Below are 22,896 nucleotides of genomic sequence, written 5' to 3'. Positions count from 1 at the left end.
TAAAGGCGCCGTTGTTACAGGTCTTTGGGCTCATGAAGTCGGAGCGCGCCCGCCGGCTGCTCGCTGTGCCTGGCCTCAGGGACTCCAAGCCGTCCGAGCTCATGAGCCAAATGCTCACGCTCCTGGGCTCCGAACCGGAATGCTTCCTCTTCAGGGAGCTATTCCTCAGCCAGCCACCGGAGCAAGTTCAGGCTGCCCTAGCCAGGTCGGAAGTCACCGACTGCGCAGAGCTGGCTGCCGAAGCGGACAAGATCTTCGCAGTGACACAGCAGTACTGCGCTGCCACGAGGCGCCCATCCCCCACAGACGCTGCTCCAGCCCCTCAACCTGCGGGGTTGTGCTACTATCACGCCCGTTTTGGCGCAAAAGCAAGATGCTGCCACCCTCCCTGCAGTTTTTCGCTCAAAAAAACCCAGCAGCAACCCTGTCGAAAGAGGATCGGTTATAACAAGTGCCCCGTGGCTGCGATGGCAATCGGTAATGCGGCAAAACTCTTCATCACCGACTCCCTATCTAGTCGACGTTTCCTCTGCGACACCGGGGCGCAGTGTAGCATCCTACCCGCATCAAATCTTGATCTACAAGCCGGGGGGCACGGCCCCTCCCTCGAGGCGGCTAATGGTGGGGCCATTCGGACCTTCGGAAGACGGCGGGTCCAGGTGTGCTTTGGCGGCCAACGGTTTTACTGGGATTTCATCACGGCCAAAGTCTCTCAAGCCATCCTCGGGGTGGATTTTTTGTGCGCCAACGGCCTCCTGGTGGATGTACGGCACCACCGGTTGATCAATGCGGCCACTTTTCACTCCATCCCGTGCCACCGCGGTAACGCCGTGTCGCGCACTGTCTCCTGTGCATTCCCACCTCCGGATGACGTCACTCGCCTCCTCGGAGATTTCCCAGACCTGACCAGACCCACTTTCTCTTCCATGGCCACGAAACATGGTGTAGAACATCACATCACCACTACTGGCTCCCCGGTCTACGCGCCTCGAACCTGGCAAGCTCGCGGCTGCGAAAGCGGAGTTCGACACGATGGAGCGGCTAGGGATTATTCGCCGGTCGAATAGTCCCTGGTCTTTGTCTCACCACATTGTTCCGAAACCTGGCGGCGGACGGCGGCCTTGCGGCGACTACCGACGCCTGAACGACACCACTACTCCTGATCGGTACCCGATCCCTCATATTCAGGATTTCTCTGCCCATTTGGCGGGAAATACCATTTTTTTCAAAAGTCGACCTTGTCCGTGGCTACCACCAGGTCCCCGTACACCCGCAAGACATCCGAAAACTGCAGTCATCACCCCATTCGGCCTGTTTGAATTTCTGCGAATGCCGTTTGGATTGAAGAACGCTGCACAGGCTTTCCAGCGCTTGATGGATTCCGTGCTTCAGGACCTCAAGCTTCTATTCGCCTACCTCGACGACATCCTCATCGCCAGCCCTAATAAAGAGGAGCACATCTGCCATTTACGCACCCTCTTTAGACGCCTCAGTCAACATGGCTTGATCATCAATCTGGCCAAGTGCCAGTTCGGCCTGCAGCAGATTGATTTCTTAGGCCATCGCATCACATCGGACGGCGCAATTCCCCTGCAAATGAAGGTGGAGGCAGTTACTTCGTTCCTGCGCCCGCAGACCGTCATGGCCCTGCAGGAGTTCCTCGGGATGGTAAACTTTTATCACCGGTTCGTCCCTAATGCAGCTCTGCTCATGCAGCCCCTGTATGAGGCCCTCAAGGGCAAGTCCGGCAAGGATCCGATTAGCTGGACGGTCGACATGGACCGGGCGTTCGTCGACACAAAAGGCGCCTTAGCCAACGCAACCATGCTGACGCACCCGCTCCCAGGTGCCACCATCGCCCTTACCACCGATGCATCAGACTACGCCATCGGCGCAGTGCAGGAACAGTAGGTGCATGGGACGTGGCAACCGCTGGCGTTTTTCAGCCGTCAACTACGGCGAAACGAACGGAAGTACAGCACGATCGACCGGCAGTTGCTGGCCCTTTTTCTGGCCATCCGCCATTTCCGGTTCTTGCTAGAGGGACGTCCATTCACGGCTTTTGTGGAGCATAAGCCACTAACGTTCGCTATGGCCAAGACCGCCGAACCATGGTCAGCTCGGCAACAACGTCAGTTGACATTTATCTCAGAATTCACCACTGACATTCAGCATGTGTCCGGTAAAGACAACCTGGTGGCGGATTGCCTCTCCCGCGCGACCGTTCATGCAGTCCAGCTTGACATCGACTATGCCCTCATGGCTGCGGATCATGCCTCGGATCCGGAAGTCCAATCTTACAGAACCAACCCCTCTAGCCTCCAAGCGGCCGACGTCAAATTCCATGCCGCGGGCACTACGCTACTCTGCGACGTCTCCATAGGAGATCCTCGCCCTATCGTGCCGGTCGCCTGGCGCCGAAAAGTTTTTGACGCCATACACGGGTTGTCGCACCCTGGCATGAAGGCCTCGCAACGGCTGATGTCGTCCAAATTCGTGTGGCGGGGCGTGCACGTGGATGTTTGCGACTGGGCCAAAACCTGCGTGGTCTGCCAAAAGGCCAAGTTGCAGCGTCACGTCAAGGCTCCATTGGCCACTTTCGCTGTTCCGGAACGTAGGTTTGATCATGTGCATGTGGATCTGGTGGGGCCACTTCCACCTTCGCACGGGTTTACTCATCTTCTTACAATGGTGGACCACACCACTCGATGGCCGGAGGCGGTTCCTTTGTCATCCACCACTTCTGCAGACGTCGCCAGGGCATTGATCTCCTCTTGGGTCGCCCGTTTCGGGGAACCGGTGGACATCTCATCTGATCGTGGGCCGCAGTTTCTTCTGAGCTCTGGAACGCTGTGGCTCAGGGGCTCGGCGTCAAGCTACATCGCACCACTGCCTACCATCCACAGGCGAACGGCCTGTGCGAACGATTCCACAGGTCGCTCAAAGCCGCACTGCGAGGCAGCCTTCAAGGCGTGGGCTGGGTGGACAGGTTTCCATGGGTCCTTTTTGGGTCTTCGTACGGCGCCTAAAGTAGATCTTCAATCGTCCTCGGCGGAGCTCGTATATGGTCAGCCACTAAGCGTACCAGGGGATTTCCTTCCGACTCCAACAGAGCCATGGTCCGCATCCCAGCAGCTCATCAGCCACCAGGAGGCGGCCAGAAGTTTCGGTCCAGTGCCTACGTCGCATCACGGCTTGCAGAGCTCCCACGTCCCAGCTGAGCTGAAGAACGCCGACTATGTGTTTATCCGCCACGGCGTTCATCGGGATCCGCTCATACCCCCTTACACTGGTCCTTTCCGCGTGATAGAGCCGGGAGACAAAACTTTTTCGGTCGATATCGGAGGTAAACCAGACCACATTTCGGTTGACCGGTTGAAACCGGCTCACTTGGACCTTGACCGCCCAGTCGAGATCGCACAACCGCCGAAACGTGGCTGACCGCCCACAGTCGCCGTGCCAGATCAAACGCAACTGCCCACCAGCTCGCCCGCCGTCCATCAGCTTCCACTTCAAGGCTACAGAAGTTGATCTGACAGGCTTGTTAGGCCTCCTCGCCGTTTTACTTTTGTTATTAAAGACAATTCTGCGGGGGTGCATGTGGCGGAGCCACTAAGGGACTCTGATCAATTGTATATAATTCCCTTTAATAATATGTTAGCTACAGCCTGAGTCTGTATCTTTGTTTTCACTGTTTACATGTACAGAGCGCGATCACTTTAATAGCGCGGGTAAACGCAATGACGTCACGCGTTCATCACGTGATCCCCCACCGGCGGGAAAAATGTGATGACATCATGACGTCAACCACGGGACCGCCCAAGCAGTCCTCGTGGAGCCTCCGAACTGACTAGACCTATATTCGATGTTCTCCTGTAGTTATCCGCTAAGCTCTGTTAGTTTTCATTAAACCTCGTTTGTTTGATCGCCTGAGTGGACCTCAGTCTTTTGGATAGGAACTAGACATTCCTACAATATATATAAATGATCTGGACAAGGGAACTAGATGTAATATCTCCAAATTTGCAGATGACACAAAGCTGGGTGGGCGTGTGTGCTGTGAGGAGGATGTCGAGGAGCTCCAGGATGATTTGGACATGTTGGGTGATTGGGCAGAAACATGGCAGATGCAATAAAACGTGGATAAATGTGAGGTTATCCACTTTAGTGGCAAAAACAGGAAGGCAGATTATTATCTAAATGGCAATAGATTGGGAGAAGGGGAAGTGCAACGAGACCTGGGTGTCCTTGTGCACCAGTCGCTGAAGGTAAGCATGCAGATGCAGCAGGCGTTTAAGAAGGCAAATGGTATGTTGGCCTTTGTAGCAATAGGGTTTGAGTACAGGAACAAGAATGTCTTGCTGCAGTTATACAGGGCCTTGGTGAGACCACATCTTGAGTATTGTGTGCAGTTTTGGTCGCCTTATCTGAGGAAGGATGTTCTTGCCATGGAAGGAGTTCAGCAAAGATTCACCAGGCTGACACCTGGGATGGCAGGAATGATGTATGAGGAGAGATTGGGTCGATTGGGCTTGTACTCGCTGGAGTTTAGAAGAATGAGAGGTGATCTCATTGAAACTTATAAAATTCTGACAGGACTGGACAGACTAGATGCAGGAAGGATGTTCCCGATGGTCGGGGAGTCCAGAACCAGGGGACACAGTCTAAGGATAAAGGGTAGGCCATTTAGGGCAGAAATGAGGAGGAGTTTCTTCACCCAGAGAGTGGTGAACCTGTGGAACTCTCTACCACAGAAGGCGGTGGAGGCTAGTTCATTAAATATATTCAAGAAGGAGTTGGATATATTTCTTAAGGCTAAAGGGATCAAGGGGTATGGGGAGAAAGCAGAGACCGGGTACTGAATTTGGATGATCAGCCATGATCGCATTGAATGGCGGAGCAGGCTCGAGGGGCCGAATGGCCTACTCCTGCTCCTATCTTCTATGTTTCTATGTTTCTATGTTTAAATGGCCTACCCCTTATCCTGAGACTATGCCCCCTAGTTCTAGACATTCCAGCCAGGGGAAACAACCTCTCAGCATCTACCCTGTCAAACCCCTTCAGAATCTTGTATGTTTCAATGAGATCACCTCTCATTCTTCCAAACTCCAGAGAGTATAGGCCCTGGATTACAACAGTGACTACACTTCAAAAGTACTTCATTGGCTGTAAAGCACTTTGGGATGTCCAGTGGTCGTGAAAGGCGCTATATAAATGCAAGCCTTTCTTTCTTTAAAAATAAGCACCCTTGCACATTTCATTGAAAAAGTAACTACAGTATTTGTGAGTTATGCGGGGAAATGGAAATGAAAATGGATCAAGGTTTTGGAAGGTTTTGGGATATCTGAGCAACGACGGGTGGGAATGATAAAAGAAGAGAAGGCAGCATAGAGAAAAATGTTCTGAGTGAGTGGGGATTGGCAGAAGTTATTGAGAGACTGGTGACTGTGGGGCATTCAATAATTAGGTGTGAGGACAGAGAGATAAATAGAGCAGATGAGCTAACTTGTGTGGTTTTGTACTCACCAGGGGCTAAAGTGAGTCACGCAATATTGAGCAAAGACCATTTGTTGAAGGGAACTGAAGCCTGTACGAGTTCCTTCTGTTTTGAGATGAATGGCACTGATGACAGGCAGCCTGAGGTCCTAAAAATATAAATGGTTCAGAGGTTGCAAAATAGAATTGCAAAATGAATGTTGTCTGGAATGGTGCAGCACTTACTGATGGTAATGTGAGACTGAGTAGAATAATTGGTTGTAACCTGTTGTTGGAAAGACTGTATACAGAAGCAATGATGTGGGCTGAAAATAGAAGCAACAGAAACGAGGCTGAGAAGAGCGCCAATGATGAATCCAGGTTTTAGCTCATTGATCTAGGAAGAGAGGCTGAGAACATGGAATCTAATGTCTTTGCAAGAAAGAAGATCAGGGAGCATGAAATCGGATTCAAAATTTCAAATTAATGAAGGGAGTAAATAAAACGGCTGGAGAGGAATTTTGTTAAAGCCAGAGGACGCAACTAAAAGTGAAAAATAAGCTGCAAGCTACCTGAAAAATAACGGCACAGAAATTCGGGTCGGGGGCTTCCCGCGGGTGCAAGCCCCCGACCTGCACTTACCTTGCGTGCCGGCAGTTGAGCTCTGGGCTCCCATGGAATTCCGCTCCGGGGCCTGCTCCAACTCCTGGTGCGCTGTGCTTGCGTGTCCCAGGGGCGTAATTAGTGCGATGCGTCCCCTGGGATCACGTGAACCATGGGCAGCCAATCAGAAGAGGGAAAAGCCCATTCATAAGATTGACAGGAAGACCTGTCTAAACTTATGAATATACGGGCCCCAAAATAACAGTAAACCTTCAAATAAGTTTTTTTTTAAATCACACTTTTAAAAAAAACTATAAATTACATTAAATAACTATTTTAAACAATAATTAAAATTTTTGAAAAAAATAATTTTATGAAAAAATGGGGCTAAAAATAAACTTACCTTGCTTTAAAGTATTTAAAAATAATAAACCTGTGGAAAAAATGTTTTCATTTTAATTAATTGACCACTTACCTTTTAAAATGCAGGCCTTACGCCTGCTTTTTACATTTCTAAAATCTAAAGACTTACCCTCACGGAAAAACCGGTAAAAAAAACGTAAGTTCAAAGCGCACACGCAGACTCCCGCGCGCACGCGTTCGACTTCTGAACCCCTTCGTTCAGAGGAACGGAAGTGCCGGTTTCCTGCACATGCGCAGTGCATGCAAGAAACCGGCACTTCCATCGGGTCCACGCATGAGTACCCTGTGCGTACTCACACGTTGGGACCCGAATTTCTGGGCCAACATCTTCCTCAACAACATCGTACCTTTAGATAAGAGGCTACCCCACAAGATTAAAGGGGTGAAATTGGATATCGCCTCATTTGGGGTGCTAACTTTTGAAATTTTGGAAATTTAGCGCCAGGCGCTAAGGATCCTGAATTTCTACTAAATTGGGTGTTAGCGCCCCAGGAAGGAAGTGGGGCGCTAAATCAAGCGCTAATGACCTCAGTGGGGTGCTACAGGGGCGCTACCAGTAGAGCGCTAATGAATTTCAGGTGCAATGCATTCAGCAATGATCCTTCACACTGGTTCCTTCCAGCTCTTCAAGGGGAGGTTGCATCATTGTGCAGATGCTCATTTTCAGCATTGCTGGCTTTGAGGCGACCTGTGAGCGAGTGAATCCCCTGATGGCTACGGCTGTTCCCACTCCCAGGGAGAGAGCTCGTCAGTTCACAGACGTGACATTGAAGGCATTGGTGGCTGGAGTGGAGCGAAGGAGGGCAATGCTGTTCTTGGCCACTAGAAGGAGGCCATCACCTCAAGTGTTCAGGGCAATGTGGGGGGAAGTGGCCCAGGAGGTCTCGGCCAGTAGTGTGGTGGAACGCGGCCTGACACAGTGTTGCAAGAAATTCAATGACCTCAGTTGGGTGGTCAAGGTGAGTACATGCTTCAACAGCTCCTACATACCAGCATCTGAACCTCAGTCTGTGCACACTGCGCAAACAACCACACCGCCACCACTCACCCACCAAACATCTTCACCTACTCAAACTCACATCCACATCTCACGCCTTGCGTACAATCACAGCTATTCAACGACGGCAGGCATATCTCCCAAACACATAGCTGGACTCTGACTCAAACACATTTGTCTCTCATGCAGGCCAGGATGGCCCACAATAGGAGGGAGCAGCAGAGAACAGGCGGGGATGATGCGCAGCTCCAGCAGGTCTCGGACCTTGAGGAGCGAGTGCTGTGACTCATTGAGCAGCAGGTGGTGGGCGCCGTGGCCGTTGGCGACGTCGACCCCATTGGGGGCAAAAACGGTATCTTCAGCCCCTCTCCTTCTCTCATCCCACTTCCCCCTCACACCACAAACCTTTCTCACCTTCCACCTCCTGGGAAGGTCTGCATTCCTTGCTCCAGTCCTGCCCCCTGCCCTCAACTTAACGCGAGTCTTGTGCCTTTATGCTTTCAGAGAATTAGCAACCAGATGACCAGCCTGTCTCTGAGCCTCCCACTGAGAGTGAGGAAGGAGAAGAGGAGGAGGAGCAAAGCACCGCGTCACTGCATCTCTCACCCGCAGGCACCACCTCAGATACTGGCACTACGCAATCTTTAGAGGCAAGTTTAGTAGAGGTCTGCACTGGGTGATGTACCGGTGATGAATGGGCTGCAGCAAGGCCAGGGGGAAAGGGTAACTCAGGAGCCAGCTCCCCAGAAGGCGAGTTAGCACGCGAGTTCTGCTGCACAGAACTCAGATGAGGATCTCAATGGGGAGGTGTTCACAAGAAGGGTGATGGCCATGCACAACGAGATGATAGGTGACATGAATCAGTCATTCATGAAAGAAAGGCTTATGAAATAATACTGAGCAGCCTGCGGGTGGCGCTGTCCAGGGAGCGTATAAATACTCGGGCATGGGCCCAGCTTGCGCAGGACATTCTTAACAGGAACTAGTGAAGGACACAACTAGACCTCCATGTTGTAAAACAGTTGATTAAAGCTTTGTTTAACGCTTAGACCAAGTGCCTAGTAGTTTTCTTACGTCAATAGGTGCAGTGGCAAGGGTGCCCCAGAGCCTCTTGGCAATGGTAAGGAGCATGGAGGAGTCCACCTCCAACATTGCACAGAGCTTTGCGCACACCATGGAGCCCATCATTTCCAGTGGATAGGATAGTGGACTCCCAGAGAGACCGTGTGGATTCAGACCTCATGTCGTGTGTGATGGGCAATGTGGCAGCTTCCATTGCAGCACAGGCGGATGCGACGCAACATCTTAGTGCTGTAATGTAGTGGTTGCTACCATCGAGTCTCAGACTGCTCTCCTGCAGTCTCAGCTTGATGTCATGAAAGCTCTGACTGCTGCCATCATCGCTGGGTCCACCACAGTCCATCGGGTATCTCACGGTGTCGCAGCAGCTCAGCAATCTGTGCTCCAGCCGATTGGTAGGGATGCTGAGGTACTGGCCCGGGGGAGTGGCAGTGGGTCAGTGGAGCGGGAACCTGCTGTCCTCTCTCAGGATGACAGCATTCCTGATCCCACCACTGCCACTCCGCCATTGCACTTGTCGCTGCCTGTCATCCAGCCAGCCCAGACTGCCGCCGCCCAGCCTGAGGTGGCGCAGTGTACAGCTGGGCCTTCCAGGCCCAGAGCTGTTCGAGGGCGTCCTGCAAGGCCATCTGTAGTCTCTGGCACTGACACTCAGCAGCTGAGGGTGACCTAATAGAGGTCTTCAAAATTATGAAAGGTTTTGATAGAGTGGATGCAGAGAGAATGTTTCCACTTGTGGGGAAGAGCATAACTAGAGGCCATCAATATAAGATAGTCACCAAGAAATCCAATAGGGATTCAGAAGAAACTTCTTTACCCAAAGAGTGGTGAGAATGTGGAACTCGCTACGACAGGGAGTGGTTGAAGCGAAAAATGTAGATGCATTTAAGGGGAGGTTGGACAAGAATATGAGGGAGAAGGGAATAGAGGGTTAAGCTGATAGATTTAGATGAGGGAAATAAACTTGCAGGGCTACGGGGATAGAGCATGGGAGTGGAATTGACTGGATTGCTCTACAGAGAGCTGGCACAGACTTGATGGGCCGAATAACCTCCTTCTTGTCGTCATCTGCTGCATGCTGCACAAATTGGCCATTGTGAGGGCCCAGTGAGGAAAGATGGGAGGAGGCTCGAGTGGAGCATAAACGCCGGCATGGACTGGTTCGGCCGAATGGCCTGTTTCTGTGCTGTATATCCTGTATAATCCTATGTAATCATTCCTCCAGCCCTGCTGCAGCCACTGGGGAGACACTACGTAGGAGCACTAGATTAGGAAAGGGGACTGTAAAGAGGGGAGGCAAGGGTTTGCACAAGGGTGATTAGTCAATATTGTTGTTGTATAAATGTGGTTAATGTTTTTTGATAAATTTATTACTGGAATGTTGCAGATTTGGTGCTGTGTCTCATTTCAGTTCTGGGGTGTGGTATGGAATGACAAAGTGATGGAATGATGGCGACGTGCTCAGCAACCGGAACGCGAACTTGAAGTCACTGGAAACGAATTCTGATGAGGCGGTCACGGACCGAACTTGCAGAACACCGATTGAGTGGCTGCCTCCTCCGTCGCTGTTGTTCGTCCTCCTGCTCCTCTTCTTCCTCATCCTCCTCCTCCTCCTCCTCGACCTCCTCCTCCTCCTGAGGTGGCACGGCTAAGCCTGGTGGCAATGGCTGGGCCTTCACAATGGCCAATTTGTGCAGCATGCAGCAGATGACGACAAAAAGTGACACCCGCTCAGCCGAGTACTGGGGGGCTCCTCCTGAGTGGTCAAGGCAGCAGAACTGTCGCTTGAGCACTCCGATGGTCTGCTCAATGATGTTCCTGGTGGCAGCATGGCTCTCATTATATGAGTGCTGGGCACGAGTGCTGGGGTTGCGGAGGGGCATAATTAGCCAGGTGGAGAGCAGATAGCCCTTGTCTCCCAGCAGCCAGCCACAAGCTTCAGTGGTGGCTGGAATAGAGCTGGCACACTGGTCTGGTGCAGGATGAAGGCATCATGGCTGCTGCCAGGATAGCGGACATTGACGGTCAGGATTCGCCATGTGTGGTCGCACAGCAACTGTACATTAAGTGAGTGGTAGTCTTTGCGGTTACGGAATACCTCAGGATTGTTATGAGGTGCCCTCAAAGCGACGTGGGTGCAGTCAATGGTGCCCTGCAATGGTGCGATCCTGGCAAAGCCACATGCACGTTCATGCTGCTTCTCTCTGGTCACAGAGAAGGAAATGTAATCCCTTCTCCTCCTGTACAGAGCATCTGTGATCTGGAGTATGGAGCAATGGGCTGCAAACTGAGAGAAGTTGGAGATGTCACCTGTCGCACATGGGAATGATCCGCTGGCGTAGAAATTGAGGGCGACTGTGACCTTGACTGCCACTGAGAGAGCCGTGGTGGTCCTGGTCTGAGGCTCGAGGTCTGGCTGCAGGAGGTGGCAGAGCCCTGTGACCACGTCCTTGTTGAAGCAGGGCCTTCTAACACACTGGTCCTCAGTGAAATTCATGTAGGAGAACTGCTGCCGGAATACCCTGGGTGAGTAAGGCCTCCTGTTGAGAGCCCTGTTGGCCCTCCTACCCCTGGCCACATTTTGCACTCTTTCTTGGTGCCTCAGTCACCTCCGACGTTAATGCTGGAGCGCGAGGTCCAGTGCCAGTAGAGACCCCATGAAAGGATCCAAATATTGCACTTTCAAATCTCCCCTCAATGAAACTGAGGAATCTTTATGGGCCAGAACACTCATTAAAATGCAAAAAGCTCAAATCGGTTAAAAGGCCTCTTTGCCTATGTGAAATTAACCAAAACTCTGCACAGTACTCCAGGTGTGGTCTCACCTAGGCCCTGTACAATTGTAGCAAGACTTCCTTACCCTTATACTCCAACCCCCTTGCAATAAAGGCCAACATGCCATTTGCCTTCCTTATTGCTTATGTACCTGCATGCTAGCTTTCTGTGTTTCTTACACGAGGACACCCAAATCATTCTGAACACCAACATTTGAAAGTTTCTCACCATTTAAAAAATATTCTGCTTATCTCTTCTTCCTACCAAAGTGAATAATAAATACCAAAGTTATAGTGCATCACTTTCTAAAGGTTCATGATGAGTGCTGTGAAGGTATTGTTAAAACAAACAGGGTTCTAGGTTGTATTCACAGGAAAATTCACTACAAAACAAAATGCCATTTTGTCCTTCTACAAGACCTTGGTTAAGCTTCAGTTGGAATAAGTTCTAGACATAGGTTCAAACTCGTAAAGGCAAATTTAGTATTGGAGTCAGGGAGCGAGTGATCAGCAAATGTAGTGGACCTTTGGATAGGATAGTGAAGATGAAAACACTGGAATAATTTAAGAAACAGCTGTGATAGATGGACTGTAGTGTGGTAAAACCGCCAATGAACTCCTGTACAAATGAATAACTGTCCTTAAAGCAATGTTACAGCACCTATGTCCGTTTGCTGATTGTAAACAAGCTTTCTGTAAAAACCCTGAAACAACGCGATGACATCATCACGTTGGTCACGTGGTGCCCCGAGTGGCGGGAAACGTGATGACGTCATGACCTCAGAGGTGGGAGGTTCTGAGTTCAGACCTCGTGGAACTAGTTACTGTGTAGACCTGTTTGCTGTTGCTCCTGCATGTTTTTGTTTTGTTCACCAGTTTAATTAAATTCGGTTAATTTACTGAACTGCCTCGACCTCAGTGATTTAGATAGGAATCCGTTGATTCCTACAGTCGGATCTTTCTGGATGAATGAGCCAAAATGGGCTGAATGGCCTCGTTCATCTGTATCTATCTCGTGTAACTGCAAATATGACATTATCACTCAATGATACAATAGGAGCTGTGATCTCAGAGGGAGCTAGCAATCACTCATATCACTTAATTTTGCTGCTCCTGATTAATGGACAGCATCAGTTTTCAGACTAGTTTTTACAAAGTAGATAGATTGATTACAATGGGTTGTTGCCAGGCTTATGATACTGCAGTGGTCTCTGGGTTAATGAATTAATGCAGGGGGATAGGACACAGGAAGGGGTTCCTGCATTAATGAATTACTGCCAGGCACTTGATACCCGGATTCATGAATTAATAACAAGGAATTTATATTTGAGGGCTATCTGGATGAATGACAAAAAACAAGTGTGCAGTCACAAAGAACAGGTTTGGATTTTGACAGATGCTAGGACTGTGTGTTTCTCACTATAATTCCACCTTGTATGGCTCTCACTATTTTCTGGTCTTTGTCTCCACCCTGTAATGCTTGACGTAGGCTGCTCACCGTTCACTGCGGCTGCAATCACACGACTGAAAGTGCTGCCCTCTATCATTCTCCCACGACACCGTTAGGCTGTTATAATTGGTCTCAGTGACCTTGGATTACGAAGATGTGGATCGGCCAGGTTCACGCACCTGATCATTATCCAGTAACCCCCGTTGAAAAGTGTTCGTGTCTGGATGTTCAGTAAGAGCATGAATGGGCTCATCTGTATTAACCTCATGGATGAACAGACTGCTGATGTCTTGACTCATGCATGAAGAATGGTCAGTTTCTTGAGGTATTTAAGGGCCATGGAACTGTATCATAGAAAGAGAGGCAGGAATAGAGGGAAGAAAACTAGTGGACAGAAATTACTGCATTTGAATTTTGTGGGCGGTCTTCCATTTATTGTAGACAGGATAAATTTGTAATTTTGCTGCAAATCATATTCATTATTACATCAGATTGAGAGTTTGCGTGTGTTTGGAATTATTTATTTTGTAGATGGATCAGAATTGTTGCCTCCATTCCCTTGACCCTCCATGTACCTCAATACTGTAGTATGAGCTGAAGACGGTGAGCTATAGGTGACTTCATGCTCATTGCAGCTTTTCATTTTATTTGTATGGGAATGCATCCCCAACACACTGTGCACACACCCGCTGCGTTTTTTATGGCAACGGAAATCGAGGCGTCCAAATGTCCCGCTGTGGAGAGGTGGGACACTTAATTAGCATATTTAAATGGGGCTTCCACAGTGCAATTGGGAGCCCGATGTAAATTTGACTATTGCTGCATGGGTTTCCCAGGGGTCGGGAAACCCGGTAGTGAAAGGGAGATGGGAGCCACCAGATCCACAAGTAAGTGCCTTTTTCAGTACTCCTTGTGGGCCAGGAGGAATGCTTCCCCCACGCTCCACAAGGAATCTTTTGGTCTCCCTCAACCCCGATCACCAGCCTCCCGTGCTCAGCCCCAATCGCTAGACTCTACCACTAGCCCTTCTGATTGATGACCTCTACCCCCTCCCGATCACGGGCTCTCCCCTCTCCCGATCACGGGCTCTCCCCCCTCTCCCGATCATGGGCTCTCTCCCCTCTCCCAATCACGGGCTCTCCCCCCTCTCCCAATCGCGGGCTTTCTCCCCTCTCCCGTTCACGGGCTCTCTCCCCTCTCCCAATCACGGGCTCTCTCCCCTCTCCCAATCATGGGCTCTCTCCCCTCTCCCAATCATGGGCTCTCTCCCCTCTCCCGATCACAGGCTCTCTCCCCTCTCCCAATCACGGGCTCGCCCCCTCTCCCGATCGTGGGCTATCTCACCTCTCCCGATCACGGGCTCTCTCCCCCTCTCCCGATCATGGGCTCTCTCCCCTCTTTCCCAATAATGGGCTCTCCCCCCTCTCCCAATCGTGGGCTCTCTCCCCCTCTCCCGATCACGGGCTCTCTCCCCTCTTTCCCAATCGTGGGCTCTCCCCCCTCTCCCAATCGTGGGCTCTCTCCCCCTCTCCCGATCACGGGCTCTCTCCCCTCTCCCAATTGCAAGCTCCCTCCCCTCTCCCGATCACGGGCTCTCCCCCCTCTCCCAATCATGGGCTCCCCCCTCTCCCAATCGCTGGCTCTCTCCCCTCTCCCGATCGCAAGCTCTCTCCCCTCTCCCGATCGCGAGCTCGCTCCCCTCTCCCGATCACGGGCTCTCTCCCCTGTCCCGATCACGGGCTCTCTCCCCTCTCCCGATCATGGGCTCTCTCCCCCCTCTCCCGATCACGGGCTCTCTCCCCTGTCCCGATCATGGGCTCGCTCTCCTCTCCCGATCACAGGCTCTCTCCCCTCTCCCGATCATGGGCTCTCTCCCCCCTCTTCCGATCACGGGCTCTCTCCCCTGTCCCGATCACGGGCTCTCTACCCCCTCCCGATCACAGGCTCTCTCCCCTCTCCCGATCATCGGCTCTCCCCCCTCTCCCAATCGCGGGCTCTCTCCTCTCTCCCGATCACGGGCTCTCTCCCCTGTCCTGATCACGGGCTCTCTACCCCCTCCTGATCACAGGCTCTCTCCCCTCTCCCGATCATGGGCTCTCTCCCCTCTCCCGATCATGGGCTCTCTCCACCCACCCGATCGCGGGCTCTCTCCCTGCAAAGTCTGCACCTCAATAGTACACGGACTTCGGGAAAACAGATTAACAGGTACTTTACTGAACAGGAGGCAACGTCAGACTGAAATACAGAAGCCTGCTAGGGCCTTTTATACAGGGGTGGTCACTGCCGGTACTGCAGTCTAAAACCAGTTATTCCCTTAAAGGTACATACACAACAATTCCTCCCCTTTTAGATAAACAGTACATAACATTCATTTAACAACTAAATAATAACTAATTACAATTACAATTTTCTCGGTACTATATACATCAACCGAAATAATCATTTATAAGTTCAGTCTTTGAGGAGGCTTCCTGATCCTGACTGGATAGCGCCTTTCTCGAGTATCCTGTTCTTGCGGTGGAGTTGATTCAGGCTCATTGTCATTGGTTGGTTCGTCAGCTTCCAATACCACTGCTTCTGAGGTAGACGACATCTGTACTTCGGGCTCATTACCAGGTGCACATGCTTGTGGTATAGGTTTGGCTTGTTCCTGTGACTCTAGAATCTGGTCAGCATGGCGTCTCACGATGCTCTCGCCAACATCCACTGTGTACATTAGTGGTCCCTGCTGTGTGCATATCGTTCCTGGCTGCCATTTTTCTGTTCAGTAGTCGTGGGCCAAGACTGGTTGCCCTATCTTGAAACTCCTGGTTGGCTTCTCATTTATGTGCTGGAACTGCTTATCCTCAACATCTCGTCTTATGTTTGGTTTGAGCAAATCCAAGCGACATCTTAGCCTTCGGTTGAAAAACAGTACGGCTGGAGTTTGGTTGGTTACTGCATGTGTCGCATTCCGGTAAGCAAACAAGAAATTATCCACCTTGTGTTGTAGTGGTATGTCGTCATTATACATTGCCTTTATGGCCTTTTTAAAGGTCTGAACAAACCTCTCAGCCAATCCATTTGTGGCTGGATGATATGGGGCAGATGTGTAATGTTTCACCCCATTATTCTTCAGGAACCTCCGGAAATCCTCAGACACAAACTGTGGCCCATTGTCGGAGCAAATCTGTTCTGGCAACCCATTCCTGGCGAAGATGGTCCTTAGGACTGCAATAGTTTTCTCCGTGGTGGTGGAGGACATTTTGATGACCTCTGGCCATTTCGAATGGGCGTCCACAGCGATTAGAAACATTGAGTCCATAAATGGACCAGCAAAATCAATGTGTACCCATTGCCATGGAGATGAGGGCCACTCCCATGGATGTAGCGGGGCCTGTGGTGGAGCGTTTTGGACCTTCTGGCATCCTGTGCATCTCTTGGTCATATCCTCGATTTCTTTATCGATTCCCGGCCACCACACAAACGCCCTGGCTAGGCTCTTCATTTTTACCCCTCCCAGATGACCCTCATGAAGCTCATTGAGCACTCTATCTCTCAACTTGGGTGGAATTACCACTCGGGATCCACACATCAAGGTCCCCCGGCACACTGACAGTTGTTCTCTGCTTGGCGAGAATGCTGGCAACAGTGAGTCGCCATATGCTGGCCATCCCTTCACCGTCAAATCATAGACCCGAGAGAGTGTTGGGTCATTTCGGATTTCCTTCTCAATACTTGCGTTTGTAACAGGCAAACATTCGACTATGGTCGCATGGAATATCTCCACAGGGTCCACTGCAGGTGCTTCTTCCGCCGTAGGCAACGGTAGGCGCGACAGGCCATCAGCGTTCCCATGCTGTTTCGTACCCTTGTACTCTATGTCGTACTGATGTGCCCCTAGGAAAAGTGACCATCTTTGCAGCCGTTGCACCATCATCACCGGAACGCCCTTCTTTGGGTTAAAAATGGAGACCAGGGGCTGATGATCAGTCAGTAGGGTGAATTTCTGCCCGTGCAGATAGTGGTTGAACTTCTTCACCCCCCACACCAGGCTGAGGGCCTCCCTGTCAATCTGGGCGTAGTTACGCTCGGCTGAGGTTAGCGAGCGCGATGCAAAGGCTATTGGCCTCTCTGAACCGTCATGGAATTTGTGTGACAGCACCACTCCAATGCCGTAAGGTGACGCATCACATGCCAACCGAATCAGTAGTGTTGGGTTGTAGTGGGCCAATACTTCTTTTGAAGTGATTAGGCATTTACATTCCTGAAAGGCACGCTTACACTCATCACTCCATTTCCATGTTACTCCAGTTTGAAGCAGAGCGTTCAGTGGGTGCAGAATTGTAGATAAATTCGGCAAGAACTTATGGTAGTAGTTCACCAACCCGAGGAACGACCTCAGTTGCGACACATTTTCCGGTGCTGGAGCCTTGACTGCAGCCTCAATCTTGTCCGGCGCTTTATGCAACCCTTCCTCATCAATCATGTGGCCACAATACGTGATTTGTCTCCTGAAGAACTCGCATTTGGGGCGGTTGGCTCGTAGCCCATATTCCTGCAATCTCGTGAGCACCTGCTCCAGGTTGGCAAGGTGTTCATTGTCATCTTCGCCCGTAACCAGGATGTCGTCCAAATAACACTGGGTCCCCGGGATCCCTTGCAGGACTTGTTCCATTGCCCTCTGCCAAATAACCGGGGCCGATGCTACCCCGAATACCAGTCGATTGTACTGGTGAAGGCCTTTGTGAGTGTTTATCGTGAGGTATTTCCTAGATGCTTCTTCCACCTCCATCTGTAGATACGCTTGAGCCAGATCAATCTTTGTAAAACGTTTCCCTCCAGATAGTGAGGCAAAAATATCTTCTATCCGCGGAAGTGGATACTGTACTGTGTGCAGGACTGGGTTCACAGTCACCTTGAAGTCCCCACAGATGCGAACCTTCCTTGGCTCCCCAGGCGTGCTGCTCAATGCTTTCTTCATTACAGGAACGATGGGTGTGGCCCACTCGCTCCAGTTCACCTTGGACAGCACACCTGAACGCTCCATACTCTCCAGTTCAGCTTCAACGGCTGGGTGGATCGCGTATGGCACCGGTCTGGCCTTGAAAAATTTTGGGTTTGCGTTATCCTCAATCTTTATGGCTGCCTTTACTCCTTTTAGAGTCCAAGTCCTTGTTGGAACACCCCTTCCGCGTCAGATAGAATTTGTGACAGACGTCCAGGTGCGACGTCATCATCCTTTTTGTCAGTCACAGTTAGCGCCAGAATGGAATGCCAATCCAATTGTATCTTTCGGATCCATTCACGTCCCAATAATGGTGGTCCTCCATCTCATAGTATATACATATATAGTTTCTGTGTTTCCTTGCCATTATATTTAACTGGCACCCTTATTTTTCCTCTGGGGTAGACCTTTTGCCCCGTGTTTGTCTTCAATACAATGGACGTGTCCTTTAAGGGTATGTGTGAGAATAGCCGCTCATAGTCTCGTCGATTCATGACAGTTAGGGCTGATCCTGTGTCCAATTCCATCTTTACTGGGGACCCTGCTATCATGAGGGTGACCCAAATGGTTCGGTGATCTTCCTTTGCGATCACGTTGTGTAACTTTAAAGTCTCCTGCTCCCGGAGTCCTTATCACTCTCCTGATCTTCCGAACTACTGTCTGTCAGTTTCTTTACTTTCCTGTACTGTTCCTTAGTAGTTCTTGTCATGTTGGTTTTCTTTCCCGACCTGCAGACTCTTGCTATATGTCCCATTTTTCCGCATTGCCTGCATATTTTGTCTTTAAACCAGCAGTTTAAACCCGTCGCTGCTCATGGGTTGTTCTGCCGCAGCGATAGCACTTTTCTGCTCCATACTCCATTTTGTTAGCGCTGTATTCTTGTGGTTTCTGTTGTATTTCCGCAGCTCCCCGTGCTGCTGCTTCGTAGGATACTGCCACGCTGAAAGCCTGTTCTAGCGTCAGGTCCTTTTTTGAAAGTAGTCGTTTCTGGGTTCCTTCACTCTGGAGCCCGCAGACAAACTTATCCCGTAAGGTGTCTGCCAGTCCTGCTCCGAACTGGCAGTGCTTCGATAACTTGCGTAGTTCCGTAAGATAGTCAGCATTGCTCTCATCTTTGTGCTGGTTTCTTTTATGGAACTTGAATCTTTCTGCTATCAGCAGTGGTGTAGGACTTAGGTGTTCCTGTAAGATATGAACAATCTCCTCAAAACTTTTCTCCATTGGTTTAGCTGGGGTAATTAAATTCCGCAATAGGCCATACGTACTCGCACCCATCAGATTTAATAATACCGACGCCCTCTTTCCATCGGCCACCTCATTTGCCTTGCAGTACACTTCAATTCTTTCCACATACGTGGTCCAGTCTTCTACCTCGTTGTCGAAAGCAGTGATACTGCCACTTTTCGGCATCTTGGGTGATTTTAAATGGCGCATCTCGCGCTTTTGCTTCTTCCCCAACAGAATAAAATGGCGCCCCCCGCGCTTTTGCTTCTTCCCCTTGCTGCCACGCTGCTCCTAGCGTTCTACAGGGTAATGGCGGCGACCCGCAGCTTTGGCGCGTCTCGCTTTCCTTCCCCCCCGTTTATTTTCTCTCTGCTGCCCTGTTCTTGAGCACCGACTGCGCCCTGTGCGCTCCACCCTCTCTCTCTCTTGTTTTCTTTTCCCGGCGACGCTGCGTGGCCCGTTTTGTAGAGCCGCTCGATCGAGCTTGAGCCCGCCGCAGTCCGGAAGGGTCAGCGCGCTACCTGCTACCAGCATGATTTGCTGGAACACCTTAACTGGGGAGCCAAGCACAGCTCTCCACAGTCTCTCCCGCAATTCTCCGAACACCGATGAATTCTTTGGGCGGTTGCCCTCGGTCGACGCCCGTTGCTCAGACTACGACCTCCAAGAACCCTCCTCTCAGGGCGAGATCCCCGTGAGATGATGCCACACTGCCGGTGAGTTCGAACTTACTCGTCGCCACTGTAAAGTCCGCGCCTCAATAATACACGGACGTCGGGAGAACAGTTTAACAGGTACTTTACTGAACAGGAGGCAATGTCAGACTGAAATACAGAAGCCTGCTAGGGCCTTTTATACAGGGGTGGTCACTGCCGGTACTGCAGTCTAAAACCAGTTATTCCCTTAAAGGTACATACACAACACTCCCCTCTCCCGATCATGGGCTCTCTCCCCTCTCCCGATCACGGGCTCTCTCCCCCTCTCCCGATCGTGGGCTCTCTCTCCCCTCCCAATCATGGGCTCTTTACCCTTTCACGATCACGGCCTCTCTCTCCCGCTTGCGGGGGACCATCCCCTAGGGTAGGGCCTCCTGCCACGGTGTCCCCTCTTGACCACCGGCCAGGCTGTCAGCTTGGCCGTCTGGCAGGCAGGAAGTGGATCCCAAGCATGATAATGAGGTCCTGCCCTTTAGTTCGGCAGGACCTCCGTGCCCCCGGCTTTACCAGGTTCTTTGGCCTCCCCCACACCTTCCCCGCCTCACTGTAAATATCGGGGCCGATGTCTCCCTATTGATGAGAGGTGTTGGAAATTGAAGCACAATAAGGATACGGCCCCATACAAATAAAATGAAAAGCTGCAATGAGGCTTGAGCCATGGAGCAAGTGGGATGCCAAGTGCAAAGTCTCTGCCCCCAGTGTCTTGCCCCATCAACAACCAGTGTGCATCTGCCTCAGCAGTATATGGGAGTAGAATTTGGCCCCCAGCTTTTCACTAACGCAAGGCTATCGAGACATCAATTGCAACTAAACGTCCTCCAGATAGTAGTGCTCTCCCTGTGTAGATGTAAATAGTAAATATAATTTACGTAACATTTCAACACAACACTGCACGGCCCTTTAGCTCTTTTAGTGTGTGACTCTCTTGCTAATTTCTCTGCTTGTAGTCGAAGAATGTGTGGCATTAAAAGCCAAAAATCAACACATGTCTACATTACTGACTGAAGCTGAGAATCCGAGGGTGCCTGAGGCAACAAGCAGCTCCTGAATGCGGAACAGAGGCAGGGGGCTGACTGGCCTATATTTGTTATTATTATACTACATTAGATCCTTAACAAATCCGGGGTAGATTTTCCCACCCAGTGCAGACGTTGGGCGCAGAGCTGGTGGATACTGAACAGCGCCTGCGTCATCTGCTGATAGTCCTGGGGCGTTGGGGGGGAGGCCCAGTCCATTTTGCGAGCCAGGCCTCATTGAAAACCCGTCCGGTGGGCTGTGGGGGGAAAAAGAGTGCCCACCGGCTCCAGGCCACCGCCATATTGGGTGGCCTAGCCGACTTCCATAAGGTAGGCCCCTGGAAGAGTCTGATCACGGGAGGTCAGGCACCCAGTGCGGCAGCAGCCCAGGCTGCTTTCTTGGAGCTTGGAGGAGCACTCCCGACCCCATGAATGGAGAGTAAAACCTACCTCTGGCGAACCACTCTGTTCCCCCGGGGCCTACCATTGTGAGTCCAAAGCGCTCACCTGAGTCAGGCGGTGGGCCCTTTTAATGTGCAATTGGGGTCCATTGATTTCCATTTTAGGACTGCACTGGGCAGACCGGGCGCCATGCTCACTCCGCACTGTTTCACCTGGTGGTCCAGCCGAAGAGGAGCTCAGGAGATAATGCTGGGATGCCTGATATTGTGCCAGCCGGAGCGGTAGGCTGCCCCAGTGCGCTTGTTTTCCCCTGGCAGCCCGCCGTCCCTATGCTAACGAGACCCAGTCCTCAAAATGGACCCGGCATCCTGTCAAGGCTATCGGGTGGCTATTGCTGCCCTCTCCATCTCTGGGGATAGGTTATTGACAAACATTCGCTACAAGCCCACTGACTCCCACAGCTACCTGGACTACACTTCCTCCCACCCTGCCTCCTGTAAGGACTCTATTCCATTCTCCCAGTTTCTCCGTCTCCGCCGCATCTGCTCCGACGATGCCACCTTCCATACCAGTGCTCCCGACATGCCTTCCTTTTTCCTCAACCGAGGATTCCCCTCTACTGTGGTTGACACGGGCCTCGACCGTGTCCATTCTATCTCCCGCACTTCTGCCCTCACCCCTGCCCCTCCCTCCCGGAACCACGATAGAGTGCCCCTTGTCCTCACCTTTCACCCCACCAGCCTCCACATTCAACGGATCATCCTCCGCCATTTCCGCCACCTCCGGCGTGATCCCACCACCAAACTCATCATTCCCTCACCTCCCCTTTCAGCATTCTGTAGGGACTGCTCCCTCTGCGACACCCTGGTCCACTCCTCTACCACCCCAGCACCCCTTCCCCTTCGCCTGGCACCTTCCCATGCAAGCGCAGGAGATGCAACACCTGCCCTTATACCTTCCCCCTTTCCACTGTCCAGGGCCCCAAACACCCCTTCCAGGTGAAATAGCGATTTACTTGTACTTCTTGCAATTTAGTATACTGTATTCGCTGCTCACGATGTGGTCTCCTTTACATTGGGGAGATCAAACGCAGATTGGGTGACTGCTTTGCGGAACACCTCCGTTCAGTCCGTAAGGGGGACCCCGAGCTTCCGGCCACCTGTCACTTTAATTCACCACTCCATTCCCACTCAGACCTCACTGTCCTCAGCCGCTTGCATTGTTCCACGGAAGCTCAACGTAAGTTCGAGGAACAGCGCCTCATCTTCCGATTAGGCACTTTACAGCCTTCCGGACTCAACAGAGTTCAACAATTTCAGATCATAACCTCGGCCCCATCACATATATATATTTTCTTCTTTGTTTTTTTAGCCACACTTTTTGTTTGGCCGTTTTTCCTTCCCTCCCACAGGGCAGCTGTCCTTCATTCTGCCAGCGCAATTCACACCTCATCTAGAGCCATCCTTTGTTCCTTAACCTGTCCCGTTACCACCTCCTCTTGCCTTGAATATCTCTTAATGTCTCTCAATGTCTCTTAATCTCTCCTGCTTTCTATCCTATCACTGACCTTCCCTTTTGTTCTTTCATCCCCTCCCCCCTTTCCCAGCCCCTAAACTTGCTTTCCATTTCCTGCTTTTTTCCAGTTCTGACGAAGGGTCATCGACCTGAAATGTTAACTCTGTTTCTCTCTCCACAGATGCTGCCTGGCCTGCTGAGTTTTTCCAGCATTTTCTGTTGTTATTGCTGCCC

The sequence above is a fragment of the Somniosus microcephalus genome, chromosome 19 (assembly GCF_052327205.1).
Source record: "Somniosus microcephalus isolate GS21.2 chromosome 19, FLI_Smic_1.0, whole genome shotgun sequence".
Lineage (NCBI taxonomy): Eukaryota > Metazoa > Chordata > Chondrichthyes > Squaliformes > Somniosidae > Somniosus > Somniosus microcephalus.
Note: the sequence above shows the minus strand (reverse complement) of the source record.